Genomic DNA, 10,868 nt, shown 5'->3' on the forward strand with positions numbered 1-10,868 from the left:
CTACGAATTTGGCTAGTTTTAGATTTAAAGGTTGCAGTAAGCGATTTCTGAGAAACGCTGTTGAAAGCGGATCGTACTGAGCACCAAAACACACTTCTAGCCAGTCTCCAGCAAGGGGCGTGTCCACTGATGGGGCAGTTGCATGTGTTCTTTGGGGGCGGAGCTATTAAAGATAAGGGTGTGATCCTTTTGAGTAGGTGTGTGTTTATTTTGGTGATTTCAAATAACAATGATGTTTCTCAGAAACGGCACCTTTAACAAGGCAAACCCAAGGGCGGAGCTTAGCTATAGGTTTTTGTATTTATTTTCATGGGTTTGGTTTATGGCTCCTTATTTGTTATAGTCAAATGTTGCATTAAAATTCACACGCCGCATTAGCAGCCTATTTTACTTACATAATGTGATGTATTTCTGAGTAAATAAAATCCATACATAATTTATATATACTTAAAGGAACACTCCACTATTTTTGAAAATAGGCTAATTTTCCAACTCCCCAATAGTTAAACAGTTGAGTCTTAGCGTTTTCGAATCCATTCAGCCAATTTCCGGGTCTGGTGTAGCACTTTTAGCTGCAGCTTAGCATAGATCATTGAATCTGATTAGACCGTTAGCATCTCGCTCAAAAATGACCAAAGAGTTTCGATATTTTTCCTATTTAAAGGGGTCATATGATGCGATTTCAATTTTTCCTTTCTCTTTGGAGTGTTACAAGCTCTTGGTGCATAAAGAAGATCTGTAAAGTTGCAAAGACTAAAGTCTCAAACCGCATAAACATATTTCATTACACCAAATACACCAAATAATGTTTTTAGCAGCATCATATGACCCCTTTAAAAGTTGTCTCTTCTGTAGTTACATCGTGTACTAAGACCGACGGAATATAGTACTCACCCATAGTACAGCAGCAAAGTTCCTTGATTATTACGCCGGAATGAGAGTATAGTTCCTAGCCATATCGGCCTAGAAAATCGCAACTTTTCATTTTCCGTCGGTCTTAGTACACGATGTAACTACAGAAGAGTCAAGTTTTAAATAGGAAAAATATCGAAACTCTTTGGTCATTTTTGAGCGAGATGCTAACGGTCTAATCAGATTCAATGATCTATGCTAAGCTGCAGCTAAAAGTGCTACGCCAGACCCGGAGATCGGCTGAATGGATTCGAAAACGGTAAAACTCAACTGTTTAACTCTAGGGGAGTTGGAAAATTAGCCTATTTTCAAAAATAGTGGAGTGTTCCTTTAATAGTGAGTATCAATGACGGAAAAAGCGCTATTGGACTTTATGTAGGGTGTGGTCATAAGTGTTTTTTCCCTCCTCTTTTCAGATAATTTTATATTAACCAATCAGCTGTGCCGGAGGATCTTAAAATAATTTTGTAGTGATTGTGATTGTTTTAATTTATCTTTCTGTTTACAGCCTGGTCAAACATCTTGGTTGCCATGAGTAAATAATCTTGATATTAGCACTTTTGGATTTGAATATTTGGAAAAGTGTTTAACAGCTATCAAACTGTGTTTGTATGTAAGGTGGGATCAGTGGGATAAGTTAATTGCATTTAAAACCATACATTTTGATGAAGTCAGCCTAGAATAAAATTCCTGGATTAATCAACCCAGATTATCTTGCACCTTTTCACGAATTTCATGTAGATATTTGACATGAGAAAGGGTGTAAGATGTAAAAAACAAATGACCCTATCATTCTGGAGGAGATAAAAAATGCTTTACTTCCCACAAAAGATGAGAAAGTGAAGAGAAATACAACAGACGAAGTGGGATGATTTGGCGCTAAAATTCTGGAAGAGAAAGACGGTGAGAAAATGTTACACAAAAGTAGCCTAACTTTCCTTAATGTTATTCGTTTAGGCTACTTCAAGATTTCTAAACATTGTTTACCGCTGCTGTTGATCTGTTCAGTTTCTCTGAGCTTGAAAGAGCCCTATATGAAAATCGTGTGTGTAACGGTTAGTTGTTTAACCACAAGCCTTTACAGCAGGGGTTTCCCCCCTATAGGCCTACAGCAGGTGTGTGTTTGCGCGTGGCTCCACAGACTGACTGATTGACTCATATCGAGATTGTGAGGAGCTGACGATGAGCAAAAACGAGAAAACGTGAGTGAGAGTGAAAACACAAGCACGCACAGTCGCACACACAGAAAATGATGAGACAGATTTCGCTCTGATAATGTGTGTGCGAAGGAGAAGAGATGTTTGTCGTTTACTTTGCCTAATGAATAATCACTATAGCTCCGAGTCTTCCCTCATTTTTCAAAACCTTGCACTTTTCTAAGCGCAGCACGACGGGTGTGTGTGTGTGCGTGTGCGTGTGTGCGTGTGTGCGCGCGTCTGACAGGAGTGTGTGTACGTGTGTGTACTTCCTGAGAGCAGAGCAGCATTAACTCTGCCTCCGGTTTCCAGCGGCGAGAGGAAGGGAAAATTAATTCTGCACAGAGAACGCGTGCGTTCGGGAGAGAGGACGCTAAAAATCTGACGTACAACCCAACAGAAGGGGTCTGAAGAGGGTCAAGAGTGTACAGCACGCTGTCGTAAAACACACACACACACACACACACACACACACACCCGCAACATATTGGATTATGACGGTGAGAGACGGAGCCGAGGATTTCTCATTTTGAACCCCTGACGTCCCTGTAATACATTTCTGATAAATGATTGTGTTTCAAAGTAATGAATTAGCCTCATTAAGCGGATGACTGGATCTCAAGAAAGGCGAGGGAAAAACTCCGAAGGGGGAGGTGCTGTGAGGGGGGTGCAGATTTCATCAGCGAGCGAGCGGAGATAAGAAAGCGCGTGTGTGCGCTGCGCGCGAAAGCGGGAACGGGAGGGCGGGAGAGAGAGAGAAACGGGCGTGTGTCTGCGCAGTAGGAGAACAGAGGAGTGACAAGCTTTGTGCGGAGAGATGGAGCGAGCGAGCGAGCGAGCGCAGGAGGGGGAGGGAACCAGCCTGGTGGGAGATTAAGAAGGGCTGTTTTAGCACAGCGCAGGGCGCAGCGTTCCCGCTGGCTCCTTATCTGGATCGTTGATGCCGCTCTGAGACGGCGCTGCACAGAGATTCAGCGCGCCTGTGCCTAACTTTTCCCCCTCTTCTTCTGACTCTGTGCTTTTTCTATGCTGGTATAATCTCTGTGCTGATGCTTTGTTCAGTTGTGCACTTGTGCTGCTTGTTTCCCTGTGCTTTTCCCTGTGCCACACAAAGATTTATCTCAATAAGATTTATAAGATTTAAGAATAAGATTGATCTCAAAATATAGCATATATTGTTTTGGTTACTGTTGGTATTCTAGTTTTCATGTTGTCTGTATTTAAGATGTTTTTCATTGTGTCTGTGTTTCAGTTCTTTGTATCATGTTTGTATTCTAGTTTTTTATTTTCATGTCTTTGTTTCAGTTCTCTCTTTGTTTCACGTCATTATTGTGTCACGTTATTTTGTGTCTCTATACTAGTTCTCTTTCGTGTTCGTGTTTAAGTTCTGTCTGTATGTTCGTGTTTAAGTTCTGTCTGTATGTTCGTGTTTAAGTTCTGTCTGTCTACTTTTTGTTGTGTCCGTTTCAGTTTTGTCTGTCGTGTCTATATTCTGTTTTTCTGTTGTCTGTTTTATTTTGTCTGTTGTGACTGTATTCTAGCTTTTTGTTGTGTCTGTGTTTCAGTTTTGTCTGTTGTGTCTGTATTCTGTTTTTCTGTTGTCTGTTTTATTTTGTCTGTTGTGACTGTATTCTAGCTTTTTGTTGCGTCTGTGTTTTAGTTTTGTCTGTCGTGTCTGTATTCTACTTTTTGTTGTGTCTGTGTTTCAGTTTTGTCTGTCGTGTCTGTATTCTGTTTTTTTGTTGTCTCTTTTATTTTTGTCTGTTGTGTCTGTATTCTAGCTTTTTGTTGTGTCCGTGTTTCAGTTTTGTCTGTTGTGTCTGTATTCTAGTTTTTTGTTGTGTCTGTGTTTCAGTTTTGTCTGTCGGGTATGTTTTCTGTTTTTCTGTTGTCTGTTTCAGTTTTGTCTCTAGTGTCTGTATTGTAGTTTTAATTGTCTTTTTAGTTCTGTCTGTATTCTAGTTTTTTGTTTTGTCATGTCTGTTTCAGTTCTGCCTGTCATGTCTGTGATTCTGTGATCGCCATTCAGTTCGTCATGTCTGTATTAAAGTTTTTTATTGTTTCATTGTTTCAGTTCTGTCTGTCGTGCCTGTCTTGTAGATTTTGTTGCGTCTGTTTCAGTTCTGTCTGTAGTGTCTGTATTCTATTTGTTGTTTGTTCTTCAGTTTTCTCCATTGTGTCTGTATTTCATTCTCTTTTGTGTCTTAAGTTGTTTTTTTCTGTCTGTTTTCTACTCTTTCTTGTCTTGTCTGTGTTTCAGTTAGTTTTCTTTGCCATGTCTGTATTCGGTTTTGTGTTGTTTCTGTCTGTAGGGTCTATATTCTTCTGTTAATTGTGTTTTTGTTTCAGTCCTCTCTGCCATGTCTGTATTTCAGTTCTCTCTTGTGTCTTAACTTCTTTTCATCGTGTCTGTATTCTACTTTTTTGTTTGTGTCTGTGTTTCAGTTCTCTTTCATGTTTGTGAATATTTTTTCAATTGACTGTCTGTATTCTAATTTGTCTGTTCTTCAGTTCTGTGTGTCATGTAGTTCTCTGTGTTCTGTCTGTGTTTTACATCTCAGTAGTGTCTATGTTTTAGTTTTGTCATGTTTCTATATCAGTTCTCTCTGTTGCGTCTGTATACTAGCTGTCCACATCTAATCTGTATTATTGTTCTGCCACGTATGTACTGTATTTCCCCATGTCTCACCCATGTTTTAGTTTTTTGTCACATCAACTGTAACACAGACACGACACAGAAAACTGGAACCACATAGAAAATGTCAGAAGAATGAAACAATGAAATGGACTAAACATCTTTCTGTTATTTTGTATTCTAGTTGTCTGTGTTTTGTCTGTTTCAGTCCCATCTGTATTCTAGTTGCATGTTGTGTCCTTTTCTATTCTTTGCCATGTCTCTTTTTCTGTTGTTTGTGTCGTGTATTCCCGTTCTCTATTACATCTATATTGCAGTTCTCCACGTTGTGGTCTGTCTTTCGCATGTGGCGGTAAAAAGCTGTAAGCCTGTAAACGTTCACCTCAACACAGCACATATGGAAACAATGAAGCCAACAGCTGTCACGGGGTGTGTTTGAGCGGCCTGGGAGATGGAGGGGCTTAGGGGATGGGTGTGTGTGTGTGCACGTTTGCCGTGTGCACAAACAAGTGGCCAAAATCAAACCCCACGATCTGTTGAGCACTGACATTGTGTGAGTGCAAGTGAGTCTTTGGTGAGAAAGCCCCCTGTTTAGTGAGAACAATGAATTGAATCGGAGAATAAGACAAAGCGGGGCAGGAGGCAAAATGTAGGCAATAAATTTCAATTGCGTGCTTTTCTTCCACTCCGGGCAGTTACAGAGAGAGAGAGGTAGGGAGACGGATGAGAGAATAGGGAAAGCAATCTCTGCCCATCAACCATAAATCACTAACTAGCAAAAAAAAACAAGGATATAACACATTTTTTCACTGAGCGCAAAGCAGAGATTAGGAACGCTAAAGTCATGGAAAGAATTACATCTTCAAACCTCCTTAAAACATGACCACACACCTCGCCAACTGCATTTGTTTAATCTTTGTTTTTAAGGACATGCTTCTCATTGACACTTGATGTGCGAAGTATAACCTCCGTCCTGAAGCGATTAGCTAACCATCCTGCAAATCACCGCTCTGCTTCAGATGCACGAAACCTCTTTTATAAGAGTTCACGCACACACACACACACACACACACAGAGAGAGACAGACAGACAGAGAGAGAGAGACAGCCTTCCAGTGCTGATTAGAAAATGCATTATTCATTATAAATCTGCACACGAGTCACACGGACGTGGAAGAATAGAAAGAGATTGAAAGAGAGAGAGAGAGATAGAGGGTCAATGTAGCGTCTGTGCTTTCCTCTCCAGAGGACGGAAAAAGTGTGTAAATGTGTCAGTGAGTGTGTGTGCGTGTGCACATGTGGGCGTGGCTGCCCTTTGGGACGCGTTGACCCTCTAATTGACCCTGTCCTCATAGTCACCGGCCGACACGCACAGATCCAGCGGGGCTAAACGCTCGCAACACTCCTGCCTGCCAGTCAAATCCACGGGGGGGCTGACACTCTCCAGAGCACACACACACACATGCGTGTATTAATATTCAGCGTGTGTGTGTGCGTGTGTACAGACCCCATCCCTGGTGGCCGCCTGCTACGCCGTTCCACAGTGCAGCGGTCCGTCGAGATTTAGAGACCCGAGACTGCTATTACTCACCAGCTGACAGCACACACACACACACACAGACGGCAGAGCAGCTTGGAACGCCCTCAACAACCGCGGCACGACACGAATACAGCAGTATGGCGAGGCGGTGAATTCTGGCGGAGATACCAACATGGAGAATAACCGTTAAACTCTCATGGAAACCTCGGAGGCTTTGATTTCACCCAACGCCTGAGCGGTTAAACATGTTTGACCTAGTGCAAATAGAGTTTGTTTTGATTTGCAAAGAGGACAAACAACTGCTCCTTATTCGTGAAATTCTTGAGTTAACCTCAAAAATGTATGAAAATCACAGTTGTTTCCTAACGAAGAACAGAATTAGAAATTATTACATAAACACAAAAACAGTGGTAACTTGAACACACCAGCAAGCCGACAAGATAAATGCTGGCATAGTTTCAAACATAAAAAAATTATAATTCAAAATTTGCAAAATAAACTGAATATTGAAGTGCCCGTATTATGCTATTTAAAAGGTTCATAATTTGGTTTTGGGAGATCCCAACAACAGGTTTACATGCATGCAAGGTAAAAAAAAAAAAAAAAACTTTCATTTTCTTATAATGTATGCATTTGAATTTACCTTATTTCTCAAACGTTTCATTCAAAGATTCATGTTTCCAAACCCCTCCTTTGTGTGAGGCTACTTTGCTCTGATTGGTCTGGTGACTCAGTCTGTTGTGATTGGTCGACTGCTTACTGCACCAGATGGAAGCGGAACATAGTAAAGACCCAAACAATACTGGTTTATATGCATTAGCTGAACACAGACATGGAGTACTAAAAAATCACTACAGTTTGTAAACCCCAACGTATTGCTCCATCCTTGATCATGACTCAAGTAATAAGAACGACAGACATTAATCGACAAATTTCTAGATAATAGCGGGCCCACAGTTGATTAGCAGAACTATATATTAGTAGAATTATAACATGAGTAAACCTGAGACATAAAGCTGCACTGAGTGCATACACAACACACAAAACTACATATTTTGCATGCTCGACAGAACATTAAAGAAACAGGTTTTGATTTGGAGGAGCAAGCTGGTCCAAACAAATTGGGCACTGACCCATCTTTCAAGGACAACCGTTTTACGAATCGCGCTTTGATCTCGCGGTAGATTGGGGAAGCATTCGTCAGTGAAATGATGGGAACACAGCAAAAGTTTGGGATTATGCTGCTGTGGTATCGAGGTAAAGGTGATTTTTTAAAAAGATTTATTTTCACTTTTATTTGATAGGACAGTAGTTAGACAGGAAGCGAAGTGGGAGAGAGAGGGGGGAGGGGATCTATTTGTGAGATTTGTGCTACCCTGTCAGATTTTGCTACCTCCCATTAAAACAGTGGGTAGTGCAATTCGACAACGAAAAATGCTACTGGTAAAATTATGGTTTATTAACGTCTACACCTACCCCAACCCTAAACCTACCCTTACACCGTGTCCACACCTGACGTTCAAATGATTTTCAACGGTCGCTTTGTCACGTCCAGTGTAAACAGACAGACTTTAGCTGTTGCGGTGCGGCGCGGTGCGACATGACAACTGTTGCGTCCAGTGTAGACACAGTGTTACAGTAATGCACATACAGTAATTGTATGTTATATTCACGGTTGCGGCTAGAAGGGATACAGCTACAGGAAACGTACAATAAATCATTTTTTATACCTATTAGATTGTGTTTTATTAAAGTCTACACCTACCCCAACCCTAAACCCTTACAGTAATGCAGATACATTAAATATTGTTATTCAGTGTGAGAAAAAGGACGCAATATTGATGTGCGCATACGCAGTAAACCCTGGTAGGGCAATCTGACGGATAGGATAAAATGTCAGCACACCTGGACTCAAACACGGGACGCCCAAAGCACAATGGCGCTACATGTCGACGCGCTGCCCACAATATCAGCCCAATGTAAAGGTGAAATTTAACCACTGATTCTTCACAGCCTCATCCTTTGGAAGTGAAAATAAACCGAATTTACTTCCACAGCGTCTTCTCGACATTGGTATCCACACCAATGAGCTACAGCCTAAGTTCAAGTTTCCGCAGGATGCAGAACGTATCGGAATAATGCAAATGTGGTAACTTGTGACATGAACTTCACGGAAATGGGTTTTGAATTTTAAATGACTTTTAGGTGATTTAAGTTAAGTTTAAGCGATTCAGAGTCAACTCCTTATTTTGAGAGACAGTAACTTTACGCTTTTAGCTTTACAACTTTGCAGACTGTTTACATTCACATACAGCTATTTCCACACTGCATGAAAGGTAATTTTCAAAAATCAATAATTGGGGCATTTCAAAACCTGTAGTTCTTGTGAAAATGTAGTGCATTTTGATTTACAAAGATTATAAAAGCTTTTTTTTTATTTGTAAAATTCTTATGTTTGCCTCAAAGATGTACAAAATAGAATTTTCGGCGTTTCTCACATTTTCTATGCAAATCACATAAACAAAGAATCTGTGGCAACTTGAACGAACCAGTGAACCGAAACGATACTGGTGGAGATTCAATCATTAAAAATAAATTCTTTCCTAAATTCCTAAATTCACAAGAACCTCAATGTTCCAACTGTTTTTTTTGTTTCTATGCAAATGCAGTTTGTTTTGATTTGCGAAGCTAAAGAACAACTTTTTACTTATAAAATTATCGTACTTGCCACAAAAATTACTTAAAAATTAATTTAAAAATGTGACCGTGTGGTCTTTACAAAAAATAATTTTTACATTTTCTATGCAAACAACATTAAATTGAACACACCAGCAAACTAACACAAGAAATACTGGCATAAATTCATTCAGATATTTTTATTCGTAAAATTATTGTTTACCTCAAAAACTTATTTTTCGCACATCTTCTTCGTACAAACAAATATAAAACAAATATAAAAATTGGTAAAACTGAAAACAGTAGTATGTCAAGGAGATAAATACTTGAAATTAAAAACTTGCAGGAACCGTTTTTTTTTGTTTTTTTTGAAAATTACAAAAAGACATGCATACACATGTTAAAGGGATAGTTCACCCAAAAATCAAAAATTCTGTTATTAATTACTCACCCTCGTGTCGTTCCAAACCCGTAAGACCTTCGTTCATCTTCGGAACACAATTTAAGATATTTTTGACGAAATCTGAGAGCTTTGTGAACTATCTGTGAACTATCCCTTTAAGAACATTGAATACTTGAATACGGCAGTGTGGTGAGACAATGAATACTGGGCTCCATCCAGTAGGCTACATTTATTCGCCTCAAAACTGTATGAGAATCGCTGTTTGTTTGGCCACAAACAACAGAACAAGAAAACCAGACATTTTTATGCCGATTATACACACATGCACGCGCGTTGAGACCGTGGTAAACTCAGATGTTCCGTGAAAGCCCCCAGACAGAATTTTCCGATAAACAGCCACACGCTCGCAAGCATACGGCCGCGCTATGGGGGAAATAATGACATCATGGTCACGGCAGGTCTGCTGGCAGAGCGTAGGCGACTGTGGGCCGGGGAGAGGAAACGCCACTATGTGTGTGTGTTTCCTGAAAAGGCTGGGAAACACTAGTGTCGGCTGGGGGAAAAACCTTTGAGGTTGTTCATCAAGCTGTTCATGGAATCCGCGTGTTACACCAGCGGAGACTTCCAGCGGAGAGAAAGGAAAGGAAGGATTGATGAGGTCCGAAAGACGATAGTAGGTGAGAGGAATGAAAAAAATGACAGTGCAATAGCAAACAGGTTTAAATTGCAGAGGGGAAAAAAATCAACAAATGTGTGAAAAGTGTGACTTTTCCAGATGAATTTTCCATATGCTTTCAGTGGGATTTAAGGAATATTTGAGCTAAGAATGAGTCCTGGTGTCCTGTGGTGTGAGTAAAGACTGTGATGATGTGTTTTACATGTCTTAGAGGAGTTGAGAAACACAACATGGCACATGTGACCTTGACTTTCCTCTCTTTCAGGTGCCTCTGAACTAGCATAAAGACATGCTAGTGCTAGCACTTGCAACAGAGCCGGTGCATGGTGGTGAAATGTGAACCTCTTTCAGAAACGAACTACATTTCCACTAACTTGAAAGCTGAACAATGACGTAACAGACTGTAACCTGCACTCAAATGTTGCTTTTTGAGTGGTTGTTAAATATGACTTTGTCTTGGTTTCTCCCTGCAGTCCCCCCTCCCCCCCTTTTAACATAAAGATGAAAAAAGCTTTCTATTGTCTATTTTCCCAGAATCCACCTGAAGGCGGATGGCACTTAATAGTTCATTCTGTACCAAAAGACATCTGCTTACTAGCCAACTTTAGCTAGATAGAAATCAAGGATGAGATGTTACCATTTGAGTCATCTTTGGCCGGCAGACATTGACATTTTAAGACAATCGATTAATACAACTAGACTTCAAGGAGTGTTTGGTCAGGTCTTACAGCTCTCTGAACCAGAAACAACCTTCCGGTTCCCTCATGGACAAATAAAAAGGCCCGTCCTGATGAGATCAAACACGAAGACTTTATATATTTATAAAGCAGA

General features: G+C 40.4%; 1 long non-coding RNA gene across 1 annotated transcript; it reads left to right on the forward strand.

Annotated features, from left to right (window-relative positions):
- The first annotated feature begins 9,582 nt into the window (after window positions 1–9,582).
- On the forward strand, window positions 9,583–10,517 carry LOC107756027 (uncharacterized). The gene is made up of 3 exons (XR_001641768.1): window positions 9,583–10,038; window positions 10,160–10,209; window positions 10,303–10,517. It is a non-coding gene; the product is annotated as an uncharacterized LOC107756027 (long non-coding RNA).
- The last annotated feature ends 351 nt before the right edge of the window (window positions 10,518–10,868 follow it).

Source organism: Sinocyclocheilus rhinocerous, unplaced genomic scaffold (assembly GCF_001515625.1).
Source record: "Sinocyclocheilus rhinocerous isolate Xijiao unplaced genomic scaffold, SAMN03320098_v1.1 scaffold1283, whole genome shotgun sequence".
Lineage (NCBI taxonomy): Eukaryota > Metazoa > Chordata > Actinopteri > Cypriniformes > Cyprinidae > Sinocyclocheilus > Sinocyclocheilus rhinocerous.